This window comes from Dermacentor albipictus, unplaced genomic scaffold (assembly GCF_038994185.2).
Source record: "Dermacentor albipictus isolate Rhodes 1998 colony unplaced genomic scaffold, USDA_Dalb.pri_finalv2 scaffold_15, whole genome shotgun sequence".
Lineage (NCBI taxonomy): Eukaryota > Metazoa > Arthropoda > Arachnida > Ixodida > Ixodidae > Dermacentor > Dermacentor albipictus.
This window is the reverse complement of record NW_027225569.1, coordinates 12,728,289-12,736,579: the sequence shown is the minus strand read 5'-3', so window position 1 is coordinate 12,736,579 and position 8,291 is coordinate 12,728,289.

The following is an 8,291-nucleotide window of genomic DNA, read 5'->3' as shown; positions in this document are numbered from 1 at the left end:
TGCTGCAATTCACTTCTTACCTGTATTGTCTTACGCCTTCTTACCTGTCTTACGCAATGGGGAAAGCGAGCGTCGGCGAGGGGATGGCGAGTGAGGCGAAGGAAATGCTGGGATGTCAGCACGCGTGTACAGTTGGGGGGAAGGAGCGGCGTGTTGGCGAAATGGCTGGCTGCCGTACTGGAAGGGCCGCGAGGCGTCGCCGAACGCTTGAGGGCGGCGGCGGCAATATCGGGCGACGTGTCCGGGAGTGCAGCAAGAATAACAGATAGGTCGATTGTCAGGTGTCCTCCAAGGATTAGCTCGCGGTGCGGTCCAAGATGCAGCATGGGCTTCCGGTGGCAGCGGTTGGGACTGGGTCGCGAAAGACGCCTGTGGAGGCCTGCGTACTGCCTGTGCGTACGTGAGAGGCGCGGCCACAGGCAGGACTGGCTGCGCATAGGTGAGAGGCCTGGCGACAGGCTGCACTGCCAGCGCAGAGTTGAGATTCGCGGCTGCAGGCGGCTGATGGTGTGCGGAAGGGACAACTTGGGTGACCTCTTCGGAAATGAGGGTGCGGAGCGAGTTTGGAATACGGGAGGTGGGCTCCTGAGTGAAGGGGACTAAAGAAAGTTGGCGGGCAACTTCCTCACGCACGAAGTCCTTGACCCGCTAAAGGAATGAGGATGGGTCGTACATGTTGTCAAGGCTCGCCAACAAGTCGTCGCTTCCCAGAGGACGCCGAGTCGAAGCGCGTTGCTTCCTTAACTCATCGTAACTTTGGCATAGGCTGACAACTTCAGACACAGTGCGCGGTTTCCTGGCTAGGAGCATCTGCAATGCGCCGTCATCGATGCCTTTCAGTATATGGCGAATTCGCTCAGCTTCGGACATCGCGACGTTGACTCGTTTGCAAAGGTCCACGACGTCTTCTATGTAGCTTGTGAACGTTTCTGCCGTCTGCTGTGCTCGGGCGCGCAAGCGTTGTTCGGCGGCAGCTTGCGAACAGCGGGTCGGCCGGACACTTCCGTAAAGGTCGTCTTGAAGAGTGAGCATGTGGGTACGTCACTTTTGTGGTTGTGAAACCACCGTTGGGCAACACCAGCCAGATAAAAGATGACGTGGGTTAACTTGGCTGTGGATCATCCCACTTGTGTGCGTTCACCCGTTCATATGACGCAAACCAGTCTTCTACGTCTTCGTCGTCTGCACCACTGAAGATCTTGGGGTCCCGTTGTCGTGGAACGCCGGTGCAGGTGATGGACTGTGGCGTCGGTGCCGTTTCGGATGAGCTGTCGGTCATGGCGGGCGGTAGCGTTCTTGATCTCAGCTCCAGGGTTTCAAGCGACGGGGTTTGGGTCCCAGCACCTCCACCAATTGAAAGAAGGTTTATTGGCGGCGCGTAATGCGAAGGCACAGCGACCGGGAATGGAGAGGCAGCCCGAAGCACTGTCCAAACGGACGCCAGCAATCAACAGCGCGAGCCGAGACGAGCCGCGCGTTGGCGATGCGGCTGTGCCGCGAGGCGCGTCTTCTTCACAATGTTTATTTTTATTTCATTTCATTTATGTTTACTTTGTACTGAGTATGCATGCGTTTTCGAAGTTTGACATTATTCGCCATTTCTTTTTCTTACGATTGGAATTATATGGACACTCGAGGTGCATTTCAGCCGTCGCCTTGAGGTTCCGTATAAAGTCCCAGTGCGATAAAAACGGCGCCGCGCGCCGTACGCTGCATGTGCGAGTGAAACTTTACGAGGGCGAGCCGGCGACGGGGGTTCAGTCTCTCGTGCTCGAGCGAGGAACGCGGGCCAGAAGCGTGCCTTCACCTGCCACCCGCGAGGCAGGCGTGTCCGGCGAGCAAGCACGTACGCAGGATTTTTTTCGGAAGGGGGGGGCAAGCCAAGGTAACTTTTCAGGGCAAATGAGGCAGGGGGGGAGGGGGTACGTTTACTAGTATAAATGTGTATGATGCCCACCGTTCGCCATAAAAACGCGCAATCCTGCAACATAGAAATAAAATAAGATGTATCTCACAGGTATACGCCTGCGAGATGGATTTCTCCTTTGCTTGAAAAACAAGGAACCACATCAAATGTACTCGCGCAGGCAAGAAGCGCAGGAAGAACACTACCAAGAGCAAGTCCAAGAAGGTCCTAGAAAGACAGGTCATGCAAACGCCAACTGCATGTCACTGCTATAACCAAATATGGTATACCCAAGATTAGCTACCCATACAACGTTAATCCTTGCCGTCCGAAAATCGGAAGTGAGCAAGAAATAGAAGATAGGACAGACGAAAGGCGAGATAGAAAGATAGAATAAAGAGGAGGACAAGAAAACGCGACTGCCGGTTTTCTCCAGGTGGTCAGCCTGGGGTTGCCGTCTATGTGAAGCAGAGGCCGAAGAGGTGTGTTCCTTCCGCCCGGTGGCCTGAAAGGCTCAAACACCCGAAATCGGCTCAACCCCAGGATCTTCTTTCCCCAGACACGGATAAGACGCGCACGGCTACACGCGGGATGATCCAACCCTCATGTGCGCGGGCACATGATGTCGCAACACACTAAACGCCTGCTGATGGCAGCGACACTTACAACTGCTTACGTGTGGGAATGAGAAAGCATTGTAGTCGCTTTGGAGAAATGTTTTCGCTTAAGCATGCATCCGTATGTCGTCGTGTACGTTGTAAACTTGCACGGCATTCCCTTTTGTTGTTCCCTTGCTTTGTCTTCTGCGGCGCGCTTCCGTGAGCGATCACGTTTCACAGATGCCACTGAGGTAGGTGCTTCGGAGTGCATCGCAGTAGACGCAGCACCGATGAAATCCGAAGAGCATGCGAAACATGGGAGGATGTGACGTGATGTACGCAATCACTCACGCGCTAGACAACTTTAGTCTACTATAACCGCAGAGATGATGCCCTTTGTGTTTGCTACGTGAAATATCCGGCAAGAAAAATAAAGCCACCGTGGCGTCGGGGAAGCGTACTCGTCTCGTGCCCGTGAGGTTCGGGTTCGATTCCCAGCCAGACAGCAATTTACAAAATTTTCTTTTCAATTCTATTAATTGACTTTGCTCGGATTGAGGTGAAATTTGTCAGGCTGCGAGCATTTGACGTATTTTTACTTTTCGCGCCGTCGGCCATTTTTGGTACCATCCTTCGGTCGCGGCGGCGACAACAATGCCAGATTGTCGCATAATGGGGCGTATAATGCTGTCGCATTAAAACGAGTCAACACTAGCCCCACTTTCGCATCAGCCTCCACGCACTTCCTCGCAGACCAATATACAATGCTGTACAAAACTGCCAATTTATTTCGTGGCAGCATTGCGACACGCCTATCTTAACTGCTGCGAGGCTCAGAACCAATGATTACACTTTAACCGCCCACCTGCATGGATCCCTCAACCAAATAAAACAAAAGCGTTGACGCCAAATAAAAGTTAATTCTTGTGAAACTTCTAAAGGCGATTATCATCATGTACCGGATGCCTACTACTGCAAATCATGTTCTGCGCACCGCGCTCCCCAAACAGAAAAGGAAACTCGGTGTCCTTCGCCTCTGAAGAATGGCCAGCGAAAAGCTGTGTATATGGGCCCCTTAATGCCGAACTCCACCTCTCGCGCGGGTCGCGACCCATCACTGCACTATGTCCGGGATCGGCCCACGTATAGGGAGCGCTTAACGCCTGCTTCACCTCTACCTCGCGCCATCCCGGTATTGCAATATATCCGGGATCGGCCCACGTATGTAAAATGGTCGGTACACGCGCAGACGCGATCCGGGAGATCATTCTCCATATACAGCTTTGATGTAAAAACTATAGCCGGGAACTACCAGCCTGTTATAAAAAAAGAATACACCATCTGGTAGTTCTTCAATGCCCCATCTGAGCTTGCATAAGGCCATCCCGCGTATGAGCGCATACCACTGTTTATAAAACAGCGCCTTAGCACAAAAACTGGAACACAGTCCGCATTAAAAATTGACACGGAAAATCCGTAAGCTAAGGCACCGTTATATTCTGCAGAACGCGAACAGCAGTTCCGCACAAACCCATCACCTAAACAAAGTAGAATGGTATAACGCTCGATATCACATTCAAAGTTGCTAGTTTTCATAAACCCCTACCCAAACATTATGTTGCTTATGCGCTTGCATCCAGCACTATGTCATAGGGCGGATTTTTATTACGAAATCAATGTTGCTCGAGGTTTCCGCTCTTGGCCGTAGTCCCGCAGAATCCACCATTGACCTTTAGCATGACCTATGTGTGACGTCATACCAGCTGTGGAAAAGCGGGGCCCCAACTCGGCTCGTCGCGATCGTCCCAGCGAATCCTTCATGCTGCAGCTGCGCGTCGCTGCCGCGAGGGGCGCTCGCGGTACGTGACGTCTATTAGTGACGTCATGCCAGCTGTGAAAAAGCGCCCCCCCCCCCACCCCCGACTCAGCTCGTCGCGATCGTCCCAGCGAATCCTCCACGCGCCGCTGCCGCGGGCGAGGCGCTCGCTATACAGTGACGTCATGCCAGCTGTGGAAAAGCGGCCCCCCAACTCGGCTTGTCGCAGTCGTACCAGGGGTGGCACACTCTCAAGTTCAACAAATGGCCACAGAGGGCGAAAACATCGACCGCGCGCCGCTGCTAACAAAGCCAATCTAGTATCATCACCTCGGGATGCGTTCGTTAGTTCCAACATTTCCCGGTAGAGGCGTCGTAATAAGCGCAATTTTATCTTACAAACTTTCTCTTACAATTACCGAAGCATTTTCTTTTACATAAAAAGCAGGCAAAATTATCATTGCTAATTAAATATTGTACTATTTGTTAGTAAGTTTATTGTTTCTTTGCCATTATAAACGCAAATAGCGTTCAGCATCATCAATCTTTCACGTGACCTCTGGCCTGGATTTAAAATTTTTATCGGTATTTCCGAGTGCACGGCGGCACGGATTCATTCGTTCGTACACTCAAGACTGGTTGCTTCCTTGTTCCTAAAACTAGTTTCTTGCGCTTCGATGAAATTTGGGGTGAAGTTACGTGTTTGCAAGCGGACATGTAAGCCCGGCAGTTGGGTTTCGGTCGTGAGCCATTCGGAACAGGTCTGCATCGAAACGGGAGCTGGATTTTGCTGCGGCTGACAACGGCAATAACGGGGAGTCGTTTAACACCGCTGCTTCAATCGTTATATAATATCCGTCTCATTACCTTCCAGGCGGGCACAAGTTAACGAACTAGATCCTGCATTACATATGGGCAGTGAGGATCTCAGTTGCTGTTTCCTAAATAAACCTTTACTTGCGAGGCTGTCGTTTGGTTTACACACACAACCAGGAAAGAAAGAGCGATATCGGAACGCGCGTCTCATTTTTCATGTTATTGTAGCCGTGGTTGTAGGTGACTGAGTAGCCTTATCAATATACATATTAAACTTTTTTTTTTCGAGTCGGCCGGCAACGTCTTTCGTTCACAAAACCGAATAATCCTTTGGTAAAATGAAGTGAAAGTACAGAATTTAATGTATTAAACAGTTGCAAGCATGATAATTCACCCATATTTCGTACTTGTTGGTTCCAAATGCTCTTGCTGTTCAGATTGGTCTACCGTAGGGCATTTATTTTTGCAGTAGTGAAGCGGTGCATCATGTTCGTGCAGAAAAATAATGCATCAATTCTAATAGCTTCATGACTTTCATGCATTTGCTTGTGGAACTAGCAGTGTGATCACTTCTAGTGTATAAATGAACCCACAAATGTTCTCATTTGTGATCTAAATAGTACTTGCGCTGTTGTCATGCATTGTAGTTAGGCAGACATCAATTTTATGGACAATAGCAATATTTATTTAACATGCTGCTTAAGCACCCTAGAACAGACAGTGTACATTTGCATGTGTTCTGTAGTCGCAAATCATTACAACATATGTGTCACACCTTTTTGCGTTTCATATTGCAAAACTTTGCTTTTTCAATTTCTGATTCAGTCAAAATTTCTGTTCCAGACATGCAGTAATGAAGACGGCGCCAGTGTAAAGCAACACACTCCACGCACTAAACAGAAGCTGCTGCCTGCTACAACAAGGTCATTGTGTGGACATTGGCTACTACTACAAGGTAAACAACACATGGTTCAGAAATAAATATGTTTGATCTATGCTGTATTGGCTTGCTGTTTGCAGCAGATATGAATGTTTGTTCATATTTATGGTTCAGTATAATTGGTTCGAACAAATAAAACACACATAAATTTGTCTAATCTGTGCTGTATCTCATGTGTCACCGTTTTGCCCCAACAGAGTCTATGCCAAGCACATCCTGGTCATCACAGGAGCTCCTATCTGCACCAACAGGAAGGGGCTGGAGCCGAATTTGCAAGGCTTTTACACCAAGAACAAAGAAGCACATGCAGAAGAATATGGATGAGATGTCAAGTCTGCAAAGGACTGTGTTAAGACTGCAAAGAGCTTCAGCCACCATTCCACCAGCACGGACATTTGGCTGAGTCATCCAGGTAACTCAAAAAGGACTTTCTAGAAATTCTTCGTCTTCAGATGCACCTGCAACATCTGACCAAGCAGGGACGACGCTGGCCAAAAGATTGAGTTCCATCAGTTTGCCCTTATCAGCTTCCTAGCCATGTTAATTCCGTTTATTTTTATTTATTTATTTTATTTATTTGAACCTCAAGGGTCCCTGGCGGGACATTACATGAGGGGTGGGCGCAAGAACGGCGGTTAACAATGAATGTTACATGAGAATCATGACGATGACATGGCTTCCTCGATGGCAGTCTTGAAATGGGCTGGATCAGGGATTTGTGCTAAGTGACAGGGAAGGTCATTCCAGTCGCGAGCTGTGTGGACAAAAAATGATTTCTGAAATGTAGTTGTTCGGGTACGATGCGGGATGACGCTGTTTGGATGGCCTGTGCGGGGTGTTCGACGTACTGGTAGGATGAGGTTGCTGTCACGGGGCGAGCAATGGAAAAACCTGTGATAAAGGCAGAGACGTGAAATTCGGCGATGGGAAGCGAGAGAAGGAAGTTTTAGTTGCAATTTCAAGGCGGATATGCTAGAGTATCGAGAGTAGTTTGAAAGAACAAAGCGAGTGGCACGATTCTGAACAGATTCAAGGGCTGAGATAAGGTTAGACTGATGGGGGTCAAATATTGCGCAAGCGTATTCAAGTTTAGGTCGTACAAATGTTTTATAAGCGAGTAATTTTAAGGAAGGAGGTGTCATGCGCAGGTTACGTCGGAGATACCCAACTGCTCGATTAGATGAATTTATTATGTGGTTAATGTGGCAAGACCATGTTAAGTCACTAGCAAGGTTAATGCCAAGATACTTAAAAGAGTTAGTGGAAATAATAGTAGTATCGTTAATTTTATAAGTAGGCGGAGTATAATTTCGGCGGCGGTGAAAAGAAATTTGTGCGGTCTTTGTAGTATTTAGGGACATTAGCCATTTAGTGCACCACCGCTGTATGTTATCCAGGTCATTTTGGAGGATGTAAGCATCCTCGGCGTTAGTTATGGGGCGGTAGAGTACGCAATCATCCGCGAATAGGCGGATACTAGATGTTACTGTGGAAGGCAAGTCGTTAATGTATATTAGAAAGAGCAAGGGGCCAAGAACCGTGCCTTGAGGTACTCCTGAAAGAACGTGTGAGTAGGATGATGAGAAGCCATTAGCGGAGACAAATTGCATGCGGTCAGTCAAAAAGCTTCGAATCCAGTTCAAGACACTAGGATGAATGTTTAACAAGGACATTTTAAGCAAAAGGCGGGAATGGGGTACTTTATCGAAAGCTTTCTCGAAATCTAGAAATAGCGCATCAATTGGGATATTGCGGTCAAGATAGGAATGAATGTCATGCAGGAACAAAGCTAATTGGGTTTCGCATGAGTGGTCTTTCCGGAATCCGTGTTGGTTTGGATGAAAAAAGTCGGCCGATGTTAGGAATGTGGCAACATTAGAGTAAATGACGTGTTCCATGATCTTAGAGCATACACTGGTTAACGAAATGGGTCGGTAATTACGTGGGGATGATCTGTCACCTTTCTTGAAAACCGGAATGACCTTCCCAATTCGCCAGTCGTGTGGGACTGTGCCTGTATCAAGCGACTGTTGAAAAATGAGGGAAAGAATGAGACTACAAACATGTTTAGTATTCTTTAAGACTTTCGAATTAATTCCATCGATACCGCAGGAAGATGAAAATTTTAGTGAGTCGATAATATTAACAATACCATGTGCGTTGAAGGTGATGCCATCCATTGGTGGATGCGGCAAAGGCGCAGGATCAGTGAAA